The sequence below is a fragment of the Meriones unguiculatus genome, chromosome 14 (genome assembly GCF_030254825.1).
Source record: "Meriones unguiculatus strain TT.TT164.6M chromosome 14, Bangor_MerUng_6.1, whole genome shotgun sequence".
In the NCBI taxonomy this organism is placed as follows: domain Eukaryota; kingdom Metazoa; phylum Chordata; class Mammalia; order Rodentia; family Muridae; genus Meriones; species Meriones unguiculatus.
This window is the reverse complement of record NC_083361.1, coordinates 7656838-7684659: the sequence shown is the minus strand read 5'-3', so window position 1 is coordinate 7684659 and position 27822 is coordinate 7656838. Positions and strand designations below refer to the sequence as shown.

Genomic DNA, 27822 nt, shown 5'->3' with positions numbered 1-27822 from the left:
TTCAGACAGTGGTCCAAAACTCCTTTAATGTAAAAGGGTCTGTAATTGGATCCCGAGAACTCCATGTCTTTCCAGAGGTCAGCTGGGTGAACATTCTGCCCCTCTAATTATTTGGTCTTTCTGGTAACCAGCCCTTCAGAGGTACAGCCTCAGGTCACCTTGGTAACATAAACTCAGATATAGCTGGTTGTAAATAATCCTATCACTCGGAAAACTAGAAAGATTTGGGGGTTCTGACTAAGACTAAACAAATTGTTTTGCTTTGTTTTTCCCCTTCTGGGAAAGTGAGGGAGACTGGATCTTACAATTTGGCCCAGTCTGATCTTGAACTTGACACGTCGTCCAGGCTAAACTTGAACTCACGGCCCCCTGCTTCAGTCTCCCAGGTGCCAATATCACAAGTGTGCACCACCACACCTGGGACTTGAAGTTTTTTCTATTATTATTATGTCACAGACCCCTTTTGCCATCACAGCAACCATTAAGGTTTTGTGGGGAAGGACTTTAGGACCGTCGGAGAGCAATGTCTAAGTTGTCATGTGAGCCAAACACACACAGGACACTCGGAGCCAGGAGGCAGAGGATAAGGGCAGAGATTGCACTCGTGTGCAGCCCCAGCTCTACAGCGGAGTTCCTGAGGCGCCCGTGAACTTCCTTCCCAGCGGAGTCCGCGCTGTTCCAGCCCTAGGACTCTAGGGCTTGAACTGTGTGCTGGTGTTCCACACGGCGCAGCGCGAGGCGGCAGTGATTAGCAAGAGAGCCTTGTGGTGCCATAAAGTGTGCTTGCTGCCACAGTACGATGAAATTTCTCACCCACTCCGCGCACGGCGCCCTGCTCAGATTGAACTGTAAGATCACTTCGGATGCACTATTGGTTTTCATTATTTTAGTGTTCTCCATCCCTGAGTTCCTTGAAGCCGTTCCCCAGCTTGGTTTTTATCTGGCAGAACAATCTCCACCTTCCCTTTCTAGTCATTAGTTCATAAAAATCTCTCAGGCCTTGGGAGTCTGGGGAAGGAAGCTGATTTACATACAAGTTTGTCTGTCCAGGGGGTTGGTGGTTTCTGGTCTCCTGTCCCCGGCTGGTATGCTGTGCAGCATTTTCCTCCCAGATAAAACATTCCATCTTAGAAGGAAGCTCATTAAGACTGAGAGTGTTCTAGGTGGGGGAGTGGTGAAACACTCAGTCCTGCGTGGGGAGTTCCATAAACTCAGGAAGAAAACAATTCAAAGGCTTCAGGAAGTCCCTGAAACTGACCAGGTACAGTAAGCACCTCCCTCCCCAGGCACACATAAGCAGTAAGGACTCTCCCACCAGCTGAGCCACCTGAAGAGCGACCGAGGAAGCTCTCCAACCTACCAAGCTGCCTGCAGGCTGTGCAGTGAGCTCCAGGTTTCCAGCTTTGCAAGCTGTCTGTCACCCACGCTGGGGTGGGTGTCGGTGATGCTGCTGTCTGTGAATCATTTCTGCTCCTGTAAGTAACCCCAGTGGAGTTCATTGTGGTCACCTAGCTAGTCAGACTCTGGTGGTGTCCTAACTTTGGTCTGTCATCCGTTCCCGATTTGGGAGGAGTAGATGTTCCTTCTCATCTCCCCAGGGACAGTGTCACACAACAAGGTGCCATGATGGAATCAGCAGTCGTGTGTTTGTGACAGTCTTCTTTTGCCATAATGAATGCATCTTCTGCGATGAAGAAACACTCCCCCGGTTTTCAGATGCCCTCATGAGGTACAAAGCCATAGACTGTCTATGGGTTGCACTGGGCAGCCCTGCCGCATGGGGCTGGCTCTTCCAGGGCTCATGTTCCCACCCGATTTGCCCTTCCTGCATTGCTTTCTGTAGCTACTGGGACACACAGCGTCAAGGCAGAACCAGTCCTCCAAAAATAAGCATGGTGATTTCCCAGCAGAGGCCTCTTTTGATGTTGCAGGGGCCATCCGGGAGGCCGAGATCCCTCCGGTGCCTTTGCCATATCTCTCCACTGATTCACTGTCATCCAGGAACAGATCGCCGCTGCACACGAGCAGCGAGATATTAAAATTGGACACCATTGTGCCTCGGATATTGGGGGACAATCACAGATGGCTTTGTGTGGAATGACTTCTGTGACAGAGCAGCAAGATACACAACTCCAAGATGGTGGAAAAATGAAGCCACACACAGGGGAGCGGGGAGGGCTGCACAGGCAACAACTTCCAAGTGGGCAGAGACTCAGTCAGGAGACGGCTGCAGAGGAAGACATCACAGACAGAGGACAGCATGGCTTCAGGGTGGGGGTGAGGTGAGGGTGGGGTAGGGGTGGCGGAGTGTTCATTCACAGTCATCCCTCTGGCCTGGGAGCCGGAACCCTGCCCTGCTCAGAACAGTCCAGAACAGTTCCAGGACTCAACAGCTAGGGAGGGTAGATAATCATGCTGTAAACTTACCAGATAGCAGGACTACAAAAGCTTGGAGGTGTGGACTGGAGGGCTGACTCGGAAGTTCAGAGCACTTCCTGCTCTTTTGCAGAGGGCTGGGGTTGGGGGTACCAAGCACCCACATCAGGTGGCTCGCAGTCTTCCCCAATTGCAGTTCCAGGGAATCCAGCGCCTTCTCTGGCCTCCACAGGCAGCAACCATCCGTGCACCACGTCCATGCCGACAAAACGCTCAGACACATGAGACAAAAATAATTAATAAATCTTGCTTCTTACTTGGTGGTTCATTCCTTTAATCCCCAGCGCTAAGAAAGAAAGAAAAGAGAAAAGTTGGAAATGCGAGGAGGACCAGAACAGGATTGAATTCTTAGGAAGTGCTGGCAAGGCTAGGGCTCTGGATGATGGGGTACAAACCTGTGGAGAGGCAGCATCTGAAACGGGTGTGAAAAAAAGAAATCGGGAGTTTGTGGTGTTTGGGGGAGATCGTGCACAACTTGGTGGAGATGAGTGATGAGCTTGAAGGTTAACAATAAACCCTTTTTTAGGGTCTGGAGGGAATGGCTCAAAGGTTAAGTGCACTGGCTGCTCAGGCAGAAGATCCAGGTTCAGTTTCCAGCACCCCACATGGCAGCCCAAGGCTATGTATAACTGCAGGATCTGACGCCCTCTTCTGGACTCCTTAGGCACTGCATGCCTGTGGTACACATACATGCACACACACAAAATACTCATATAGGTGGAAGGAAAATAAATAAGCCCTCCCCCCCCCTTTTTTTTTTTACCATTCTTAGGTATTTCTGTTTGTTCTGCTGTTTTTGTTTTTAGAAGTCAAGGAGCTAACTCACATGAGAAGTGAGTGGGTGGTTAACACTTGACTCTACAACATGAAAAAATATTTTGGATTTTGTTTGCATATGAATTTTTTAACCTACTTCTTCAGCAGAACAAATGCCAAGCAGAGGTTAGAAAGAAATGTTAGCATAAATGTAAACATCCACTTCGTGAAGACTCAAGCAAAGGCAGGCTCTTTGGCTGCCAAAACAATTTTTTCCCCTCCTCTCATCTGCAAAGGTTAGACAAGGTCTTAACCTAACTGTTGGGTTGGGGATCCAAACTCAAACTCAACCCCATGAGTCTTGAAGCTAAGCAGATGGAGACAAGAGTGTCCCTTGGTGAGGACCTCACTGTGTGTGCTGGATGTGAGTGGGCCAAAGCAAACTGAAGGCGCTAGGAGGGGATAAGAGTTCTTGAGAAGGCAGGAGCGTTGAGAGAGAGAAACTGCAAACAGATTAGCAGAAGCGACTGGCTGCCTAACAGTGAATAGCACGTCTTTGCCTCCTGCAAGGGAATCACACTGACTAGTTCCAAGTGCTTTGGGTTTGCTGTGCGCATGGCCTCTGTCTAATGAGACACAGTTTCCAGCCAGTTGGATTTCACACTGCTCGGTGCCAGCTTGGCAATTTGTTTTGAATCAAACTCTTCAGCCTGTTAACCTGGTGGGTAAGACTTCTGGGTGGGCAGCCAGAACCCTGCATGGGATTTTGCTTCTCTTAAAGAAAAAAAGAAAGTGATGTTGGTGGTGAGGATAAAGACAGTGAGTTCAGAGGTGGGCATGACGATGCACTCCCATGATTCTGATGATGTGTCAAGAGGCTGAGGCAGGAGGATCACAATTTAAGGCCAGCCTGGCTAACATAAGACCCTACCAGAATACAAGGGAAGGGAGGGAAGGAAAGGGGAGGGGAGAGAGGGATGGGAATGGGACGGGAAGGACAGAAAGAAAGAGGAAGGGAGGGAAAAAAAGATTCCAATTAGGCTGTTGTCTTGACATTTTGAACCCAGCAAAAGGGGAGTTGCATTGGGTAGCTAAGAACAATGGTAAGAGCCTGGTTGTCTTGGAGACCCCTGGGGCCTCCTGGACCAGTGCCTCCTGTGGAGGTGTCCCGTGCCCTCGTGCCATAGTTCACCCAATAACTCGCATCTTCCGGGGGAGGCACTGTCCAGCCATGCCTGTGCTTCTCTTTGAACTCTTTTTTTTTTTTTTTTTTTTTTTCTTTAAACTGTCATTTGGAATTACTTTATTCACTAGTAAGCAGGACTCTAGTCCAGAGCAAATGAGCTCCAATGGGTAAGAATTTAGAAACAAAGTCATCTGTGATATAGTTAACCGTGGTTGCAGCTTGATCCGGGTGACACTATGACGCCATTTCCAGAGACAGCTGGACCATGAGGGCTCTGACCTACAGCAATGGATTGTCCAGCGGTGGGCTTCTAATACAGTGGAGGTGGTAGGGGGCAGGAGGTGGGGCTGAGTTCAGGATGTAGGTCAGTGTAGGCGTATGCTTACGGCTGTCTCTTCCCCTGGTTCTCTCCTGCATCCTTCTCTCTCTCTGCTTCTTCTCCGCTCTAAGATGAGCTATTCGTCCAGTGTCCCCACCACCACAATACACTGCTTAAGAAAATGCGACCAAGTTACTATGGACTCAGACCTTGGAAACTGTGAGCCAACCTCAGCCTTAGCCTCTTACCATATCCTGGTCACAACAGGGGAAAAGGCACTAACACAAAATACAACCTCACTCACCTTCGTCCTCGGCAAACACAAATGCTCCCAGAACCCACGAAAAATGAGATACAACGCATCGTAACCCCAGCACTCCTAAGGCGAGTGGGAAGTGGAAATGAGAATTACCTGGAAGCTCACGGACCAGACAACCTGGAGCATCAGTGGCAGGAACAAGAGAGACCCTAAAGAGAAAGGAAAAGGTCTTTTTAGCTTTGATGTTGGAAGCGTAGGAGGTTGGAAGCGTAGGAGGCTGGAAGCCCTCAAGCAGAGGAGGGCCAGGGGCAGGGATGGCTGCTGCAAACCCTTCCCACAAGTCAGAAGGAAGGCAGAGAGAGGCTCCAGCTCTGCAGAACTGAAATCCCTCATCTTCCTCAGCCTCTACTCCATGGCGAACTACACAGAGCTAATCAGCTCCACCACCACCCCTCAAGGCTGTGGCCATGAGACAGTGAAAGCTGTTCTCCGTCAACACGTGAAACTGAAATGCCAATTATCCAGGGCTTGGATGGGATGTCAGCAAGTGACTTTGACTTACAGTGAAAGAGAAAGGCTTTCTTAGCATGGAGAGGTCATGAAAATAAATGCGCCCACAGAGGAGCACGTATTCGAGGGGGTATGTATTTCAACGTACATGCTGTGTGTGTGTGTGTGTGTGTGTGTGTGTGTGTGTGTGTGTGTGTGTGAAATGGAAGCCCAATTATCCATTGATTTTCTGACAAGCCTCATGGTCCCTTTCAACTACTGAAACCAGAAAGATGACCATGAGCAGTTGGATACTGTCATGGAAGTTCTGGAAGCTCACGCAAGAGCTGAGAGCTTGATTCGACCTGACGCCGATGATGGATCCCAACAGTGTCTGTTCCTAGGGTAGTCAGTCCCCCAGGCACTGTCCCCTGGGCTGAGCCCAGAAGCTGGAAGGCCAAGGGCTCTCGCAGGCCCCAGCGTGACAAACATGGTGCTGACAGGTTTTGCCTTTTACCCTTCTCCCCCAGTCTTCTACACCTTGATAAACCATTCAATTATGTCCCTAAAACTAGCCACCAAGGTCTATTTCCTTATTTGGCCACTTCCTCCTCTTAAGACTGACCACCAAAGTCAGCAAAGCAAAGTCCAGCAATCAACACTCCCCCTTTGGCTGCCCTAATTAACATGCCCAATCAAAATTAACCAACTCATCCTAACACAGGGATTCATAAACTGCCATTTTCCTATGAGCCGGATCTATCTGCTCTCTGTCCAGAGGCAGTCCTTTGTCCCTCCTGGGCAAAAGTCCTTCCCCTCTCCCTTGCTCCTTTGCCCTTCTCCCATGTCCTCTATCTCTTGTCTTTGTCTCTTATTTCCTGCTTTTTGTCTCCCCTGGGGCAAATACATCTCCTTTATCCTGAGAACTGTGTCTTGGGGCGTCTTGTGCGGACTTCAGGGTACTTTCACAGCGCTCACTGGGTTTCAGCCAACATTTGCTGATGGGAAAGTTGCAGCACAGAGGACTTTATCATCTAATCTCTTAACATTTGTAGCATATACAGTCAATTTTTGAATGCCATTTCCTTAACGGCTTCTATTTGTTACTTCGTATCACTGTAACTAAAACACCAGAAATAACCAATAGAAGAGAGGGGAGGTGTATCTGGCCTGGTGATTTGAGTCTATCTTGGAGAAAATGGCTCTACCCACATAGCAGAGGCCACCCACATCACCGCAGACCAGAGAGAGAGGTTTGGGAAGAGGACCAGGCCACAACCTTCTAAGCTCCCTCCCTGCCTGCCTCCAACTAGGTCCTACCTCTTAGTAACGCAGCCTTGCGCTGGAGAAGTGGCTCAGAGGTGAAGAGCACTGGCTGCTCTTGCAGAGGATCTGAGTTTGATTCCCACCACCAACATCAGGTGGCTAACAACCACCTGTAACTCCAGCTCCAGGGGGATCCGACTCCTCAGGCCTCTTCAGGTGCATGCACATACCCGCACACACACACACACACACACACACACACACACACACACACAATTCAAAATAACTTTAAAAAATTAATTTGTTGGGGCTGGAGGGATGCTCAGTGGTTAAGAGCACTAGCTGCTCTTGCAGAGGACCCAGGTTCAGTTCCCAGCACCACATGGTGGCTCCCAACCAGCTGTAAATCCAGTTCCAGGGGATCCAATGCCCTCTTCTGACCATCCTGGGTACCAGGCACGGATATAACACACAGACTTATATTTGGAGAAGACACCCACATACGTGAGAATTTTTAAAAGATAACAGCAGACTCTGAGTTAGATGTTTCGTAGGCCCCTGAGCCTTCCCCGTTTCCCTATTGGTTCTGCTTAGATATTCACCCCTGCCTCTTCCCACCATCACTCCTTTGAATGTGTTCTGGGAACAAGAAACTGCCATCTTAGGGAACCTGCTTCCAATTTCTCGTTACCTCTGTCCCTCTGCCTCTCTCTCTCTCTCTCTCTCTCTCTCTCTCTCTCTCTCTCTCTCGGTACCTTCAGCTCATGAAGCTGCAGCGACAGCGCAGGTCCCCTCTGAAATCCATATGCACACTCTGCTGTAAGCGCAATTCAAAGAATTTGTCTTGTTAGACCGTTTGATTCAAATACTTCTCAACATAGCCAGTCAATCCCCTCACACTGACACTGTCACCCAAATTGAATCAATACTCCTTTGCAAGAGTGGAGTAGGTATTTCATCTAATAACCAGCTTATTTGAGATTTGCAGTGCCGGCTGCTGTGACCAAAAGGCATTTCTCAGTTATTTACATTTAACCCTACATTATTCCCATCTTTGTATCAATTGCACTCAGACCAAATGCGAGCACCTAATCGAATCCTGTTTGGGATCGCCTATGACATATCTATTTATGACAGTTCCCCGGGAGCAAAAGGCCGTCAGTCAGAAGGGCGGTTAGGGAAACACGGACCAAGCAGCTTCTAACACGACAGACCCTGGGGTTGTCCATAGTGAAGGCAAGTTCTCTGGGCCTTGCTTGTGTCATGGTAAGATCCTCACTGTCAACTTGACTAGATTTAGAATCATCTAAGAGGCTGGTGAGGCACACTTGGGGGGGGAGGTGGATATCTCTAGAGTGGTTTGATCCTGAATGTACATGACACACATAACTGAACATGAACTCAGGAAGTTCTCTCTTTCTCTCTCCCTCTCTCATCCCAACATACTGTACAAACAAGGTGTGTTGAGTTCAAGGGGAAAAGGGGCTCTGAGTCCACAGAACCCCAGCCATGCAACCTCTAGTCCAAATCTAGTCCCGTGTCTGTCTACCATAGCATCTGAACACCTCACGCTGGAATTATGAGCTTGGCATAACGGGACATGCCTGTAATTCCAGCATGGGGAGTTAGTTCAAAGTCGGCCTGCACCACAGAGAGATTGAAAAACAAAACAAAAAAATTAAGCCAGGAGCACATTCTCAACTTACCTTCCCAACATCCCATAAATGACATTCCAGCAACCTAGCTCTTAAAATTAAAGAGGAAAAATGGAGAACTATGGGTGTAAACATTTTAGTGTCTTGTATCTTAAGTAATTCTACGGCGATAATCTGACAGCAACTGACGAGGTAAAAATGCACAGTAATCACGTATCGTGCCTGATGCAAGCAGTATGCTATCACCTTACACCTGCGTTTACAAAACTGCTCCACTGCTTGGGCTCTGACTCCCAGTGATGAATATGCTAGTAAGAAGTTTTTTTTTTTCCATGTTTCTATTATACTCATTTTTCAATAAATTTCTCTGACTCATTTCATAAATACATTTCATTATTTCTCATTTTAAAAAATGACCTGAAGGAATGTCATACATGAGATGACCCTTCCTATATAAAGCCATAAATGATAGATAAAGAGCTGGAAAACACATAAGCAGACAATAGGACACTAAACACAGTCAGGCAGACGTAAGGCATTGTGGGTACATTAATGTCTTCAAAAGGAATATTTTACAATTCGAAAAGAAGATCTAGTTTTACTATGGCATGAGACAAATCCCAGCTTTCTCACAATTTATCACTGATTTCTTCCTTTTGTTGTTTTAGATGCGCTTTTAGGGCATGCTGGCCAACTAGTAAAAACCGTATACAATTCAAACGATGTTTTAGATAAGTTTTATTGACTTAATGCTCTGATAATAAAATTATAACAATCAGTATTATTCTGATTTATTGCGATTTCTACTTTCACTTTGTAACGGACTCGGAGCATGGCAGAATTGAGTGTGACGTTGCTGCCACCTCAAGGTCCCTCGCTGGAAATGAGATGGCTCCGTGCAGCCCGAACACACACACACACACACACACACACACACACACACACACACGGACATAAGTAACCAAGAGCGTTATGGATGGAAACACTGCTTTGCAGTCCTGTTACAGTAAATCTAAACTTTTTCTTCGCAACGAGACCATGGGTTATGAGGTGCAGTCTCCAGTGAAAGCATATTCCTGTAATGCCAGTGCGCACTGTGGGTGCCAGGTCCTGAGAAGAAGAAGGCTGTCGGCCGCCAGTCTGGGCTGAGAAGCGTCGATACGGCAAAGGGAGCACACTGTGCATAGCCACAGTGCGGCTCAGTCCAGGCGCAGCGGCTTCTTCAAGGACAGAAACGGTGCCCGAGTGTGTTTCTCTCTTACTAAGCTTTCTTGGCTCTTCCCTTTTCTCCAGTCTTTCCCAGTTGGTGACCTCCGTGAAACTGATACTTCCCATCTGGTGTTTTTGCTTTTGTTGTTTGTTTGTTTGTTTTTTGGAAGAACTCCTCATACCAGCGAAGAAAATCACGACACACTAACTTCCTCACGAAAGGCTATTTTATTTTCTTTTTTTTTTAATTTATGATTTATTTGTATTTGTCTCTGTGGGCTTGGGCAACAAGTGCAAGTGCCCTTGGGAGCTACAAAAGGGCAGCAGATTCCCCACCCCCCAAGCTGGAGGGACAGGTGGCTTTGAGCCACCTGAAAAGGGATGCTGGGAGCCAAATCCAAGCCCTCGCCCTCTGCACAAGCAGTGTGAGCCGTCTCTCCAGCCCTAGGACTGAGGTTTTGTCAGAAGACTGCCAGAGATCAGCTCTGGGCAACACGGCTTAGCGACGCGCAAATTAGAAATGAAGAAAATGTGTCAATATTCTTCCCCAGTTTTTAAAACGCATATACCTTCTAAGCAGGAGCCCCCGTCCTAGCAATGTATTCCTCCGGCACAATGCACTTATGTCCCAAAACACGTCTACAGGGCAGCTCACTACAGCAAGGGATTGCCAACCGTGGGAGTGTCCTTCAGCACAAGACTTGCAAAGGATGGTGAAGCCATAAGATGGGATTCTGCACGGTCTTCGCAGTTAGCAAGGCAGCTCTGAACGTACCAATATGGCACCATTTCCCGAATCATATGGCTGAATAAAGCAGCGAAGCAATGTGCAAAACACTGTGTGTGTATTTGCATAGAGTCTCTTTGGAAAAAATACAATAAATCATTATCAGATGGACTGGTAGTAGGTATACGGGAGACCTCATTGTCAGTGTGTCCCTTTCTGCATGTGCTTATTAATGGCTAAAAATGTGTAAATAAAATAAAACCCTTTGAAAACTGTATTGGATTGCAATTCATCATGAAAGTCAATAACTGTGAAGAAAAGACAAAGGAGGCTTGGAAGTGCGGAGAGAGGAGGAGACGGCCACGGGGACAGAGGGAAGGAATGACTGCTGGCCGGGGGCAGGGTCTTGCTCCTCCGATCCAGCGAAGGAAGCCGAGTTCCTTCCCAGTTCTCCCCGCTTCCTCCCGTCTCCTCCCATTTGCCATCCATTTTCCTCCTAGTCATCTGTTCGAGTTTCAACTTGTCTGATTCCTTGTGTTCTGCCCGCCCCTACGGAGCCTCTATCGTCTTCTCCCCTAGCAGGCTCAGAGCCAGCCCTCCTGATCCCGGTGCCAGTACATGGCCGAGCTTGCCAGGTACACGCTTCCTGCACCCTGGACGCACAAAGAGTGTGAAGAAGCGGCGCGGAGATTAACAGCCCCATCTGCCATCCGCCCTCTACTGGAACTCGAAGTAGTCTGCGGAGTTGTCTGCGCTCCGCTTCTTCTCGAACTTATCCTCCCGTTGATCAGTGCCGGCCAGCCTGCAGGAGGATGCACCGGGGAGGTTGAGAAATCTAGAGAGATGAAATGCCACAGACTTGGGAGAGAGCGAAGAGACACACGCTGTTATGCATGGATTCTGAAATGTCTCCCACGTTTCTAAAGTTTTGGTCCCTAGCTGGCAGGGCTATTTCGGGAGGTTCTGGAACTATCAGGATGTGGGTGGAGCCTAGGTGGAGGAGGGCAGACCCTTGGGAGGTCTATTCATCGATCTCCCCCTCCCCTGCCCTTCCCATCCTCCCTCCCATGCCCCCTTCCTTTCCCTTTCCTCCTCTCTCTCCTCCTCTCTCTGTCTTTGTCACTCTCTCCCTTTTCCTCCCTTCCCTCTCCCTCTCCCTCCTCTCCCTTACCGTCTCCTTTCTCTTCCAGTCAGCCTTTATTCAAACAGTTATTCTCTGCCACAACCTCCCCAAGCCATGGTACTGTGCTCAGGTGCAAAGAGCCAAGCAACCATGAGCAGAAATGTCTGAAACCATGAGCCAAAATAAATCTTTCTTTCTTTGTTTCTGTCGGGCAATTTGGTCATAGCGACACAAAGGGAACTAGTACATACAGTCTCACAAACGGACCAAGGGCCACGGGGATGAGATGTCTGTGTTGGAGACCTCTACAGAGGAGCTGAGGCCAGCCAGAGAGGAGGAGAGGAGGAAGGAGGGAGGAGGGAGGTGAAAAAGCAGGCTGGCTCCAGCTCCTGGCCTCATGCCTTGATTGGATTTCCTTCATCTTTTCCTCTTTTATGAAACATCTCTTGATCCGCCTCGAACTCCTTTCAATGGCACATCATTAACAGGGAAGCCAAGGCTCTCTTTGGTATTATGTAAGAACTCAAAGTGCGCCACACGCCCATCAGAACACTTCCAGAAGCCACGGGGGGAGGGGGGTGCAGCATGTCACAGGCACATATGCTTCTGCTACCCAGCTCTCCCACACACCAACCGGTTCTCTTTGGTTACTAATTCAAAATACTACAATCCAAACAGTTAGGAGTTACCCCTGCACCAACCCAGCGTGCTTTTTAAAAGAGCCATGTCACTTTCACTACGCTTGGAGGTTATTTGGAAAGCCAGAAGCAGAGGCTGGAGAGATGGATCATTGGTTAAGAGCATGTTTTGCTCTTGCAGAGGACCCAAATTTGGTTTCCATCACCTAGGTTAGGTGACTCACAACCATCTGTAACTCCAACTCCAGGGGGATCCGATGCCCTCTTCTGGACTACACAAGTACTGCACTCTTACGTACATACACACACACACACACACACACACACACACACACACAAATGCACAAACGCTAAAAATAAAATGAAGGTAAGTCTTTAAAAGTTAGAAGCAGACTAGTGGCTGGAGAGATGGCCCAGTAGTTTGGCAATAGTCCCAAGTTTGGTTCCCAGCCTTCACTTTGGGCTGCTAACCTACAACTCCAGCATCAGACACTCTGATGCCCTCTTCTGGCCTTCATGGGCACCTGCATGCATATGATACACAGGTACAGACTCAGACAAACACACACATACACATAAAATAGTTAAATATTTTTTTATTAAAGTGTTTTCTTTGCCTTAGAGAGATACCTCTTGAGGTTTTTCTCCCATGGTGAAGTCTGTTACTTGTCTTCACCCTCCAGAGAAGGTGAACAAGCTAAGCCCTGCTACACCCTGTGCCTGAGCTAGCCTTAACTGCCAACTTGATACAGCCTAGGGCCACCTGAGAAGAGTCTCAACTGAAGCATCACCCAGAGCAGAGCAGCCTGGGGCCTTGCCTGTGGGGGCATGTCTTGATTTTTCATTGATTTAGTGGGCCCATCCCACCGTGTTTAGCATTGTGCCCTAGCCAGGTGCATCCAGGCTATGAAAGAAAGCTAGCTAACCATGATCCCCTGCAAGTCAGCAAGCAGCGTTCTCTTTGATCCCCGGTGTATTTCCTTGTGAAATGAGTTGCTTGACAGGAGGTCATGCTGACTGGAACAGCAAGAAGGTCTGCCTTCAAATTCCTGTTTGCACGCCTGTTCTAACTTCACTCAGCGATGGACCGTAACCTGTGAGCTGGGACAAATGTTTGCCTTGCCTGAGGCGCTGTTGTCAGAGCACTTGATCACAGCAACAAAGGAGAAACTAGAACACCCTGTTAGGGACACTTCCAGAAAGGAAGGCGGTGCAGAAACTGGGCCAAAACAGGCCTCCTGAACCCAGGTGAAACTATGTGCTCCAGTGGCGCTGGACGGACAGATAGCTCTTACTCTAGGATGTAAATCCTAAAATTAACAATGAAGAACGACTAGAAGAGCAAACATGGAGAGCAATGGAGAAAATTTCCAAAGTTGAAATCAAGCCTGCACCCAGCTAAAGAGAAAACTAATGTCCATTGTCTGCCTTCCCCCTTCCTTCCTTTTTCTTCCTTCTCTTCCTCCTTTCTTTGTCCTGATTTACTTTCCCACTTTCTTCCTTTCTAGGATTTTTACATACGCATGAATTAAGAGACTATTGCAAAAGCATTTTTGCCTCCCCATCCACCCTTCTCCTTCGTCATAACTATCTGTCATCCCCAGCATACCAGTGAATATATTTAAAAATACTCCCACTCAAGCAGGCCATCCAAAATCGGCTCTGAAAGGGCATTCTGGACATCCGAGCCTTGCTGAAGATAGAAGGTACGTCAAGAGAGGTGCGGAAGGGCAAGCCCAGTCTCTAAAGCCATGGCTGGAGCCTCAGAGAGCTGAGCCCTGAGCACAGCAAGCAAGCATGGCTGTAGAATGATCACCCATGGGAGAGCCGAAAGGGACAGTTAAGACACTGCCTATGGATGGGGCAGGAATTCTCCGGAAGGAAAGGACCAAGGACACTTGACAGTGAGAGACTGGCCTGGTTAGCAAGCCCCCGACAGGACATTCGCCATGTTACCACTGGCTGTCGTCCATCTGATGTGAGGTCCCCCTTCCAGTGCTCCCAGCACAGTGGCAAAGTGGATTGGACAATCCTACAACCGTCACTGGTATGCCAGGGTTTCAAAGATTTGTATTCCACATTTAAGAGATTTACAGGAAATCTCCAGGCAGTTAAGCTGGGGAGCTCAGACTGTCTTTCATCTGGCTGGAAGCCAGCCATTTGGAAGGGTGGCTTTAATTCCTGGGATATGGAGTCACACAGTCAGGAAGCAGACCTGACCCCAGTAAGGTCAGTGCCGTGGCCAACTACCCTGGGCTCAATTTAGAGACATAACTATGGCAACGACTGTGCCCAATCGGTTATTAGAGGAGATTTATTGACGGATATGCTTGAATAGCAGGGCCATTAATTGCAATTACCAGACAAGACACTTTGCTCATCGTGGGGGACTGAATGCCAAAATGCCCTAACAACTTTAAAATCCCATTTGCTCCTGGGCTTCTCTGCTGGTCTCACAGAGCCTGCCCCAGATTCCCAGTCCTGAAGGTGCAGCTGATGGGGGTGGGGAGGAGACAAAGGGGCTTGACATGGCCCCCGCTGAAAAAGATAGCAGGCGCTTGAGAGTTACATGTAGTCCCTACAATGGCAAGGGAGGCGAGAGCAGACCCACACTCTGGAACCCACCGACGCCATAAGACACCTCCCACTTTCTAATCCACGGTGGCCCTTTTCCCCAGCACACTCAGCCCGGGCCCTGTCGGCTGCTCATCCCCAGCCTAGAAAACTTATCACTGGATATCGTCCTTCTGGTGAGGCAGGCCAGGACACTTCCCCCTAGACTTTACAGGGTCTCTCTGTGTAGCCCTGGCTATCCCAGCAGTCATTACGTAGACAGGCGGGCCCCAACCTCACAGAGCTCTGCCTGCCCCTGCCTCTCAAGTACTTAAAGGTGTGAGCCCCCACACTTAGCCCTTCTGGCTTTCCACAAATACTCACTTATTCGTGTGTGCGTGTGTGCGTGTGTGTGTGTGTGTGTGTGTGTGTGTGTGTGTGTGTAAGAAAGTAGGCATGCACATGCCACAGTGCACTGAAGCTGTACTATGCATTGCTCCGTCTGCTCTCTGGCCTCCTGTCTATCACCCTGCTAAGATTCTTGGGTCCATGAGCACAGACATTCACTCTGTTCTTTCCGCTGCTGGACTGTGAGGGCCAGGCCCAGAGCCCACTGCACAGTCCACACTCAAGAAACAGTTATTAAGGGCCAATGACTGGCTCGGTGGGCAGAAGTGTTAGTATGAGGGCCCTGGTGGTCTGGCTTCAATTCCCAGATCCCCCAAAATGGAAGAAGTGAAGTTGTTCCAGACAGTTGCCCTCTGACCTACACACACACACACACACACACACACACACACGTGAGTATTTGTTGAAGGCCAAGTATGGTGGCATACACTGACGCCTCAGCACTCAGGAGGTCCTGAGGCAGAAGGCTCGTGTATTCAAGCCCATGGTGAATATACATGCAATGTGCACTCACATAAAATAAAAACGAAGAAATCTAATAAAAATACTTTTTAAAGCTGGGTGTGGTAGCACATGCCTGTAATCCCAGCACTCAGGGAGGCACAGGCAGGCAGATCTCTGTGTGTTCAAGCCCGGCCTGGCCTACAAAGTGAGTCCACGACAGCCATGCCTACACAGAGAAACCCTGCCTCAAAAAAAAAAAAAAAAAAAAAAAAAAAAAAAAAAAACTTTTTAAATATATGAAAAGATACAATTTGGGGGATAAAGAGAGAGTCCAGACAGAGCCCAAAGGTTAAGAGCATGAACTGAGCTTCTTCCCAGGACCCATGCCACCACCTTTAACACTGGAACCAGGGGATCTGACACCCTCCTCTCCTCCTCAGGCACTGCACTCATGTGGCATTCCCAGAGACACACAAATACACACCAAGTGAGGCTATCACTTGATAATTTCTTCTTTGCAGACAAAGCATCAGGATGACACTTACAGTGAACCTGGTGAGGCTGAGAGTCTCTCAACAGAGGGCTGGAAGTGGCTTTCCCATCCAAAGCTGTGGGAAGGCAAACCTCACTTCTTGAACTACCTGCTGAGGGGCTGGACTACAAGATTACTCAAGTAACAGACACGAACATCTCACAGATGCTAAGGGGCTGTATCAAGTGCCCCTTGGTGTTAACGGGCAGGAGGACCTTTGATGGATGTAGCGACTCAAGAAACTGTAATCTTCCAAACACAACACTGAGGCCCACTGTCTTAGTGAGGGCTGCTCTCAATGCGATGAACCAAAACTTCAGATTGGCAGTGTGTGAAAGGGAGTTGACACTGATCTAACAAGTCACACACACACTATAGCTATGAGGCCTAAGACATGAAGAGTGAGGAACTGGACCTGGCCAGAGAGGTCAGGGAAGGCTCCTCTGAAAAATTGTTTTTGTTTTTTGTTTTGTTTTGTTTTGTTTTTTGTTTTTGTTTTTTGTTTTTTTGTCAAGACCCAAAGACTGAGAGGAGCACACTGGGCGGGGGGGAGCACGAAGCAGCTGGAAAGGCAAAATACTTCCGTGAGGATGGCAGATGTGATGGAGCTGAGGCTGGACCTTGAAGGATGCCATTTGGAGATTCTCAGGCCACTTAGCAAAGGTTTGGTCATAGTACCTTAGTGCTATGGGGGAAGCAGTGGAGACTTTAAGAACTGGGGTGGGAGACAGTGGGAAGAAGTGGGGTATCAGCATGTCCTCAAGATAGGTACAAGCCCCCTGTCTTGTTTCTTTCCACTTCTCAGTCACCACAAGGCACCCTGTCCCATGTTCCTGCCATGACGTCCTATTCGGCCATGGGACCAAAGCAACAGGGCCAGGTGACCATGAACCAGGAAAGCAAACCTTGAGTTGATCTCCCATGTCTGTGACAGAAACAGAGAGCTTAAAATAGGCTAACACATATATTGCATAGGTTAAAGCAGCAGCTTGCTGGGTGTGAGATCCATACATTCCATGGGCCATAGCAGGAAACTGGAAAATAGATTAAGAAGATCACAAAGGAAAGCCAAGAGCAAGGGTTAAAAATGAAAAGGATTCCATGGTCCTCTTAAAGCATTCAGAAAAAGGGAGCTGGAGAGATGGCTCACAAGAACACTTACAGCTCTTGCAGAGGACCTTCATTTCCCAGCACCCACGTCAGACAGCCTGTAACTCCAGGGCCGGGTGAGACTCTGACGCCCTCTTCTGGCCTCCACAGACACCTGCACTCACACACACACACACACACACACACACACACACATGCCCCCACCCAGGCACACACATAATTTCAAGATGAAGGAATCAGAAAAAGTGGCGTTCAGGAAACACATCCTGAGAGAGACACAGCATGTTCACACCCAGGTTCAGTTCGGTCGCCCGAGGAGCCGGACTGCATTTCACACTGCCCCATTCGAGCAGCACACAGAGAGACAACACGGTAGCCGTGCCTCTTATGCCGACGCCAATATTACTATGCATCAGTATAGCAGGGTGCTAATTTTAATCTGCACAGAAATCACACAATTCCCCCTGCTGAGAGGAACCTTAAACAGCATCTGAATATTTGTGCATTTTCCAGCATTCTCACAGATGCTTTCATGAATACTTTATTCCTTGCTAATATGCATGTTTGGAACCCTTTTAATTTTTTGCGATATTACTTATTTTCCCTTTATGTGTATGAGTGTTTCTCCTACTTATGTTCTCTATGTGTACAGTGTACATGGAGGCCAGAGGAGAGGAGGGGAGTCAGATCCCCTAGAACTGTAGTTGCAGACAGTTGTGAGCTACCATGTGGGTGCCGGGAATTAACCCGAGACCTCCGGAAGAGCAGCCAGTGCTCTTAAGCACTGAGCCATCTCCCTAGTCCATGTTTGGGACACTTTAAATAAGCTGTTTTTCCATGGACTGGACCTATGTATATGGCCTCTCAGGCCTCCCTTACTCGCACCTAAACAGTAGGATGGACGTGCACACACACACACACACACACACACACACACACACACACACACACACACGGGGGAGGGGGGGAGGGGTCGGGTCTAGAACCTGAGTCTCCTCCTGTCCATCTGGCAGCGTGTACTTGGATCAAACAGGATACAAAGGGTGCTGTGTTGACTTACAGGTCAAAGGGAAATGAGAAATTGTGGAGCCTGCTATCCCTGTAGGAGGTGAGTCATGTGCTTAGGTGGCAGTTGAGGCCACTGCCACTTTCCTTCCCTTGATCCCTGAGTGTCACCCTGGCCACAGACCAAGTTCCTGCACTCTGTGCCAACATCCTCGGTGCCGTACATGCGGGAGTGTGCTCACTCTTCCAAACAGAGAGCAAACATCCCGGGCGGGCGAGACCTGCAGAAACCAGCCCCTAGATGTCATTGTTGCCGCTGAAATATCAAATTTGGAGCCGTCAAACGTTTAGATCTGTGGAGCTGGGTGAGCCCCTTAAATCATGTAAATTCTGTTCACTTTCAACATGTCAGAGCCAAGTCCAAAGGTTTCTGGACTTCATAACCAAAATGTATCTAAATTGCAGGGTGCGGGGTGGAGGAGGGGTTCGGTCGCTGATGAAATCCATGCTTAGGAAAAATAGGCCGAGCCCATGACTTCGCTCCAAGGCTCACACCCCAACTCTAAGCTGAAGACAGAGTGGCCGCATGACCACACCCACCTCCTCCTCTGTGTGTCCTTTGATGTCTGCGATTGTCTGTCAGTGGTGTGCACTAACGAAGCCCAGCAAGGACATGCTGAAGGAGCAGAGGGCCGGCCATCTTTCAGCTCCACTCCCTGTTTCCAACCAGCTTCCGAAAGCTCAGAAGCTCCCTTACGGTGGCCTTTCATTTCTGGTCACACGTCTCTGAATCTTTCCCAAGTATACTACTTACTGATCACTCCCCATCAATATGTCACATCGGGACCTCATATACACCACATCCTTTAAACTGTTTTAGGGTGTTGGGTATTCTGCCTGCCCAGATGGAGGAACAACATGTCATGCAGCACCCAAGGAGACCAGGAGAGGGTTTCTGGTCCCATGGAAGAAGAGTTATAGACAGTAATGAGCTGCCATGTGGGTACTAGGAATTGAACCCCAGTTGTCTGGAAAAGCAGCCAGTGCTCTTAATTGCTGAGCCACCTCTCCAGTCCCGCTTTAAATGTTTTATCAACAGTTTGAGCATCACAGTCCCCATGATATGATAAAAGAAGGCACAGCTGGCAGGTGCTAGAAGATTCGAAACTAAGGGTAAAACCCATTTCACGGGCTAGACTCTTACAACTCCCAAGCCTTCAGTAAGAGCGACACCTCCGTCCCTAGCTGGATGTCACCTTTGTTCTCTCTCCTAAGCCAAGCCCTTCCCCGAATACTTTCTTTGGAGTGTGTTAGTTCATTGTGAGAGGCCCTCACTAGGTAACCTAGGCTGCCCTCAAACTCTGCAATTCTCCTGCCTCAGTCCCCCAACTGCTAGCCTAACAGGCAGGCACCGCCATACCCAGCTCTTGGTAAATCCATGCCTAGGAACGGGTGTGCTAAGTGAAATCACCGTTTCTTTCGATTGCTGACTGTACCTACATTCAAGACCCTGTCCTCAGCCAGAGAAAGTATCAATAAACAAGACTGGTAGGCTCCTGGAACCTAATGGGAGCTCATTCCCACCAGGGCTGAGGCGGCATCGGCACCCGTGACTAATGACAGAACGGCTCGTGTACAAATGTGTGACGAAGCCCCAGGCTCAGAGCCTCCGCCTGCAAAGCCCTCAGGAGAAGCTTTCCACCTGGTTCAGCCACAGCTTCAAGATGCCTTTCCAGCCGCTTCACTGTCCTGCACCACGCCCTGCATACCAGGCAGAGGGCTCTCCGGTAGCCAGCACTTTTTCTGCAGCTTACTGCACCTGCATCCATGCTGGTCCCCTGTCTTCGCGTGCACCCTGATGACCCACGTTTTTAATCTTCTGTTGTGTGTATGGGTGTTTTACCCCAGCATGTAAATCGTCTGTACTCCACATACATGCCATGTCCATGGAGGCCAGAAGAAGGCAGGCAGTCCCCTGGGGCTGGAGTTACAGGTGACATGGAATTAGATGGAATTACCTGCCACGGGGGTGGTGAGACTCTAACCGTGGTCCTCTGAAAGAGCAGCCGGTGCCCTTAGCAGCTGAGCCATCTCTCTGGCCCCTGAGATGATGTTCTATTTTTGAGGCTTCTTATTACCAAGAGCTGATCACAAGGCAATCCCTACAGGTGACTTTGAGACAGGAGCTGAAGGAGATGAATGTCACAGGGGCCTGATCACCTCCCCAGAAAAGCCCAAAGCCATCCACATGCCTGGTACTGAATATGCCATGCTCAGCTCAAGATAACTGCAGGGCCCTCCTGCCTCAGCTCTCTTAGCACCTGAGGTTATAGGCCTGTACCACGTGGTTTGGTTATCCGTTTGATGATGTCTTCTCTATCTTGAGACAGTGTGTAGCCCAGGGGCCCAGGCTGGCCTTGAACTTACGATCCTCTGCTTCGGCTTTTTCTAAGAGCTAGGAATCCTAGCATCCTCCACCAGAGCAGCTTTCCTGATCACTGAAAGAAGCAAAAATCAGAACTCCACACTGGCAGTGGCTGCCGCTGCTGCTGGCTCCTCCTGGTCTATCACGTCAAGAGGAGCTGTCAAAATAACAAATGACATATTTTTGAAGTCCAGGATTACCCCTCAGCTAGACTTCCTTGGAATGGTAGGCAGTTACCTCTCCCGTTAGCGTCTCTCTTCATCTCCCGCTTTTCATTTTCTTCCTCTGCTGCTCTCATCAATAAAGGTCTCTGCTCTAAGGAAAGCACCCCGTCTCCGAGAAGAATTTAGCAGTATCCGATTACAACTCTCAAGAGAAGCAGGTACTATTACCTGTCACCAGGATTGGGGGCATGGCAAATAGCTCCCACCCCCGCTCAGCTGGGCTCCTACCTGGCTCCTACTCAGATAAAGTGGCAAAAAGAGACAGTCCTTTTGCAGACCTCAAAATCTCATTTTCATTCCCCTGGCAGAAAAGAGAGTGGCTTTATTGACAGAGTCGACTGAAAATTCCTTAAAAAATTGCCAATAACCAGTCTGCATTGAGGTGGAGAGACAGTCTGGCTGAAGCGTGCAGTCCTGCTGCCTGCGCCTCCTTTTGCTGCAGCCCAAGTCTATGGCACATGCAGCCTTCTGCTCCCCTCAAAAGCCTCCCCCTCCTCCTCTACCCCCAGCTTACTGCTGCGGTTTCCTGGATGCCTACCACACACCATCATGCTTTCGGGGAATCGCTACCAGAAAGGAACTCTTAGACTGACCCAAGGTCACACCCTGGGTTGGGCTAGCTGGACAAGGGAAATGGCTCACTTCCCCCTGGAGTGCCTGGTGGCATGACTGCACAGCCAAGATCGGCCACTAGATGTCACTACCATAGAATTTTTTTTTTTTTTTTTAACCCAAGCTGGCCTGGAGCTCCTGGTACTGGTCTTACAAGAGTGTGTTTCACCATACTCAGCAACTAATTTTTTCTTCCCCCCACCCCATACTAGAAATAGAACCCAGGGCATTGTCCAGCGAGGCTGCTCTCACCCTGAATTAATGTCCTTATACCCAGCTTCTTGGGACAGAACCTCCAGCAAGGAGCCATCTAGACTAAATTCCACCTCAGCCTCCATGGCACGGCCTCTCCAGGGAAATTTTTCTAAATGAATTAGCATCATCGAGACAGCTGAGCTGAAAATTAAGCCAGACCCACGTCAGCCAGAGCAAACACCAGATGTCACAAATAGGCCTCTCTGCTTTCTCCCAGTCTTCCTGGCCGTAGATGATTGCCGCACATTCTTTTGCTTTATTTAGAACCTCATAGGAGATAAGTTAAGGGGCTGGAGAGATGGCTCAGCGGTCAAGAGCACTGGCTGCTCTTGCAGAGCACCAGTACCTACCTGGAGGCTCACAACCATCTGTAACTCCAGTTCCAGAGGATCAGAGACCTCTGACCTCTGGCCTCTGGCCTCTGTAGGCACCAGGCATGCATGTGGTACATAGGCACACAAGCAGAAAAAACACACACATACACACATGAAATACAATAAGTAAATCTTAAAAGAGAGAGAGAGAGAGAGAGAGAGAGAGAGAGAAAGATTAATGTCAGACATGCTGGTATGCACCTGTCATTCATCCCAGCTCAGGAGAGACAAGAAGGAGGATCAAAAAGTTCAAGGTCAGCTTGGGCAACATGGAGATCCTGTCTCAAAAAAAAAAAAAAAGAGAGAGAGAGAGAAGCAGAAAGGGACAAAAGGGCGTGCCTATGGTGCCTCCCATCACTAGAGATTTTATGACTTTTATTTGTTTGTGTTTTGTACACTGATGTATGTATGCCATGTGTATGTGTCTTATGTGTGTAAACATTAATGTGGATACAGGTACAGGGGCCACTGCCTTCCACCTAGTCTGAGACAGGGTCTCTTGGCCTGTGAGATTCTAAAGTTCCCCTTGTTTTAGTCCCCATGCTTTCCTAGGAGTTCTGGGAATTGCAGACACTCACACTAGGTGTCCAGCTTTTTGTGGGTTCTGGGGATTCAAACTCAGGTCCTTGCACTTGCAGAGAAAACACCCACCGAGCCAGCTTCCTGGCTCCAGCACGAGTGACGTCAGATGCTAGCATACTGCAGAAGTAACAAGGGTCGGCGCCTCTCACAGAGAATGAATGACAGGTGGGTAATTTACAATAGTCTCGAGATCTGAACTATAATTATGAGGTATTTCTAGGTATATATTCAGGATGCAAAGTGTACAGAATCCAGAGCTAATGTTAATTTATTACTGACAGCTAGATATATGATAATATATCATGTCTTTTCATTGTACATTCCTTCTGACTTACATGGAGCAAACTTTTAATTCATTAATAAAGTCAAGACTTGCCATTACTCTTAATGATGAAGTTCCATTTTGAACCCAGAGGACCTCCTGTAATTAAACTCTGAACCTCCACAGACTAGACATCTGAAGCTTAGAAAAAGGATAAATTGAACTTCTGGCTTTACAAGAGAGGTGGAAAATGTCAGAAAGACGGAGCCCACCTGCTCTGTGCTCCAGACGAGAAAGAGCAAAGCCAGCGGTGACTGCTGACCACACTGTGTCCTTCTCCCTCCTGGCCCTACTGCTGACTCTCTCTCCCTCTCTCTTTTCTTTGTTTCCAGCGTGGGGATGGCAGGCAAGGGCTCTACCCCAGAGTTACCATCTGAACCCTTCTTTTACTGTTTGAGACAGGCTGACTTTGAAAGCATTATGATCCTCTCCGCCTCTGACTCCTGATTAGCTGAGGTTCCGATGAGCTTTTCTTTTTAAAAACAATTTTTAGCGATTGACTTATTTTTTTTATATGCTTGAATTTTGCCTGCATGTATGTAAGAGAACCTCAGACATGCCGGGTGCTCTCAGAAGCTAAAAAGAGCACCAAATCCTCAGAACTAGACTTACATTCAATCATGAGCCACCATACGGGTGCTGGGAACCAAACCTGGGTCCTCTAGAAGAGCAGCAAGTACCCTTGACCAAGAGACATCTCTTCAGAACCAATCTTCCATTTTTGAGAATATATATATATATATATATATATGGTCACAATGCAAAAGATTATATTAGTACCAGCCAGACATAGTGGCAAATGTCTGTGATCCCAGCACTTGAGAGGTTATAGTGGAAAGTCTGTGGTTCCTGGCCAGACACTGACTGAAAAAGAAAATAAAATCTTAATTACTGTATTTTTTTAATACAGGCAACTTGCCTCATTCAATCCCCTGCGCTGTTCAAAAGACTTACATGGTTAATCCCTCTCCAAAAAAGCTAATCTAATCTTATTTTCCCAAAGACAAAATGTCCTTCAGAACCATCATAGCTTGAAGGACTTTTGTTTATATACTGCATGTGTGTGTGTGTGTGTCTATGTGCATGCTTTTGTGTGTGTGTGTGTGTGTGTGTGTGTGTGTGTGAGAGAGAGAGAGAGAGAGAGAGAGATTACACACCTGTCATGGTACATGCGTAAAGGTCAGAGAAGAACTTCCAGGAATGGGTTCTCTGTCCTTCCACTGCACAGTTCAGGTCTTCAGGGTGGGCAGCCTGCACCTTTCGGCTACCTCACCCACCCAGAAAGAGACTTCCTCGGAGTTCAGCTACTGCGGTGCCTCACTCAGTTTCTTGCCAGTTACCGACTTGCACTGTTTCCATTTGTGTTCCCAGTGGGCTGGTTTAAGGTGTACCAGACTCTGCGGTCACTCTAGACACTGCAGACCCACGGTGCTTGTGGAAGGGAGCCCTTTAACTTATGACCTGCTTAAGGCCCCCAGGGCAGAATAACGGTGCGCGAAGATGGGGGCTTGTTTGTCAGGGTCATCTCTGATAACAGGGATGAGATCTCCCCGAACAAGAGCTAGAAAATTGAGTAAGCAAGTTTCCTATCTGGAACAGGCGATCTTGCTACGGCTGGTTAATTAAATCGTGAGAAAAGCATCATGTGGCAGGTGCAAGGCGCAAAGTGCTGGGAGCTTATTGAGGCATCCTTAAGTTCAGTGGAACGGTGCCTGGTTCTTGCCACAATCTTTCTGCAGAATTGTTATTATTATTATTATTGTTTTAGAAAAAGTCATATTAAGCGGAACCGGCTTCAAGGCTAGCCTGGGTAACTCTGGGAGACCCTATCTAAAAATTAAAAAGTGAAAAGGAAGCCTGGGGACACAGCTCAGGAGAAGACCACTTGGCTAGCAGGGCACAAAGTCCTAGATTCCAGCCCCAGCACTACAAAAGTAAGTGTGTGTTTGTGTGTACGCAGATGGATACACGTGTTCATGAGCATATCTTTTATACATTTATGTGTGTATATATCTACGCGCATACACACACATATGTAGTTGCTGAAATTTTTGTGTCACGGGCACGCTTAACCACTTGGCCATCTCTGAAACCTCCAGCTGTAGATTTTTATCTAGAGGTGCAGTAAATAAAATGGCAACCATATCTAAACACTAGTGTGCATCACTATTTTTTGTGTTTACTTTTTGGTCTTTCTCTTATTTGGTAACTGACAACTCAAACCCAAATTCTTTGAAGCGGTTTCTAAATATATCAGGAAACATCCGAAACATCCCTCACCTAAGGAGTCAAGTCTGATGCTATCACCAGAATCCTCTTTCCTTCCTCCCGACCACGCCCACCCACTGAGCCCAGGCAGCAACAGCTGGCTCTGTCCTTCTGCGATCTCCTAACTGCCTGCTTATTCCTGGGCTGAAAGTTGAGTGAGATTGCTTCTCTCTGCTTGTTTTTCACGGCATTAGCCCAGGAGCCAACAGGGTTTGTTACAGCAGAGTATATACTGCATGAAATAGACCCAAATGACAAACACGATAGCCCATCACAGTCACGTGGTCAACTTCACCAGGTCAGACCTTGGAAACTGAAAATCTTTCAAGGATCTCAAGGTGGCACCACATGTAAAAGAACTTTCAGCCAAAGCTGACAATCCTTGGGTTCAGTCCCTGGGACCTATGTGTTAGAAGAAGAGAACCAACTCCAGAAAATTGTCCTCTGGCTTCTGCACACAGGCTGTGGCACACTCACACACGAATAAATAAATGCAGTAAGTTTTAAATTTTTAAACCTTTTTTTAAAAGAGAAAGTATTTTGGAGCAAAGAGATTTCTCAGAGCCAGCACTGCCCTCCCATCAGACACCTGAGTTGCATGTGGTAAGGACCTCTACATTTCCCACAAACAATGCCTCAAAAACTAGTTCCAATTAGAGTCTGATCCGGTGCGGACAGTCCATCTACTCTCCCAGCTACTCTGGACGGCTGAGGCAGGAGGATCATAACTTCAAGATCTGGCTGGGCTACATCATGAATTAGAAGCTAGACTGAGCTACCTGTCTCAAAAAAAAGAAAGAAAAAAACTCAAAAAAATAAAAGAGGGGTAAAGATACGGTTCAATGTGTAAAGGTGCTTGCAGCCAAGCCTGAAGGCCTGAGTTCGGTATCAGGACCCATATCATGGAAGGACACCACAGATTCTGGAAAGTGTTCCTCTGACCACCACGGAGTCTCCACAAACACAATAAATAAATAAGTAAATAACAGAAATCTTAAAACATTTAGATTTATTTTGTGTGGGTGAGTGGTTTACTGTGTATCTGTGCACCATGTGTGTGTCTGGTGTCTGTGGAGGTCAGAAGAGGGTAAGAGCTTCGGATTCCCTGGAACCGGGGTTACGCACGGTTGTGAACCACTGTACGGGCGCCGGGAACCAAACGTGGGTCCTTACAAGACCAACAAGTGCTCTAAACCGCCGATCCGTCTCTCCAGCCCCCATTACACTTTTTTAAAAAAGAACAGGTCAGCCAGAGTCACACGCACAGAGGTGAAAAGAACGATGGGGTAAAGGAGGAGGTGAAGAACGCCCAGCACGTTGAGGCCACAGCGGATATTCGCCGAGTTCTAGGCCTACCACCAGCGAGGACAGCACCCGGGTGCCACAGCCCTGTCCGCCAGAGGGCGGGGCCTGCGCTGTCTCCGCCCCCGCCGCAAGCTCCGCCCCCACCGCGCGCCTCCAGGCTCACCTGACCTGCCCGCCGCTCACGTGATCCGTCTCGGAGCCGCCATCTTGGAGCCACGGCTGAGGAGGGGGCCAAGCGGGGAAAAGAGAGGGAAAAGAGCCGGGAGCGAGGCGGACGAGGGCGAGGGGACGGCGCGGTCCCGGCCGGCCAAAGGAGGCTCGCAGGAGCGGCAGCCCGCCGCCCGACCGCAGGTACCGCGCCCCGGGCCAGCCCTCCGCTCGAGCGCTGCCGGCCATGTGCGGCCTCGCCGGTGACGCCCGCTTCCTCCTCGCCGGTGACGCCCGCGGCGCTGCCACGCACCCGAGCGCCAGGGCCCTGTGTGCACCGTCGTTCCTCCGCCGGGCCTCCCGGGGTGGGGGTCCCGCTGCTCCTCAGGCCCCGCCGAGGCGGCTTCTCCTTCTGGAGACGTGAAATCGCTTAGGCCAGCCGGGACGGAGCTTAAGTTTCTCTAATCCCCGGCCCTTTAACCACGCAGCCAGGGCAAAAGAAAACTAGCAGCCCTGGCCTCGCACACTTGCACGTCCTCTGGGATGACTGATATTTCCCGAGATCGCCGAGCCCACTGGGGAAAGTGCCCACCTGTACAGACCTGGGACACCCCGATCGTTTGTTTGGAGTGCGAGGCCTGGCTGATTAATTAGGCCCAGGCAGCCTCCAACCCCCAACCCGAGGCGGCGTTTTTTTAGGTTGCTGACTACAGTGGACTGGAATTTGCTCTCAGTCTAACATCGCTCAAGGCAATTACTGTATTTGTCACCTTTTCTCAGTTTGTACTTTCTACTGTACGGGTCTGATTCCGTGTATGGATTGCTGTATTGATTAAAAAGAAAGCTTGACCCTTCATTTCTTTACCACGGTAACTCGTTTGAAAATTAACTCCGGAGGACGCCCCAGCCGTGTACTAATTTTACTTAACTTACAATCGCTAAGTTGCTTTCTTCGGAAACCGAATCAGCATACTTTAAAGCAGCTATGGGAAAAGGTAGCAGAGAAATGGAGGTTCAGGGCAGGAAACAGCATTGGAAAATAATATAGGTCAAGCCACGCTGTCATATCTTTTCATGGTACCATTCTGCCCACTGTGTTTGACTAATTTACATAATCACCCCTTAGGCTGTAATTTCGGTTAAAGTTAAAATAGCAATATGTCATTTATTATTCCGTATTGGTTAGAAAATTA

At 48.6% G+C, this 27822-nt stretch overlaps 1 protein-coding gene and 1 long non-coding RNA gene across 2 annotated transcripts in view; one reads left to right on the top strand and one right to left on the bottom strand.

Annotated features, from left to right (window-relative positions):
• Nucleotides 1–26780, bottom strand: LOC132647137 (uncharacterized). Its single transcript, XR_009585423.1, has 3 exons — nt 26646–26780; nt 2428–5165; nt 1–2227 (listed from the first exon to the last, which is right to left on the bottom strand). It is a non-coding gene; the product is annotated as an uncharacterized LOC132647137 (long non-coding RNA).
• Nucleotides 26695–27822, top strand: part of Znf507 (zinc finger protein 507) — a 29935-nt gene continuing 28807 nt past the window's right edge. The window contains exon 1 of the mRNA XM_021651519.2: nt 26695–26833. The gene's annotated coding sequence lies outside the window, so the exon portion shown is untranslated. The remainder of the gene's footprint in view (nt 26834–27822) is intronic.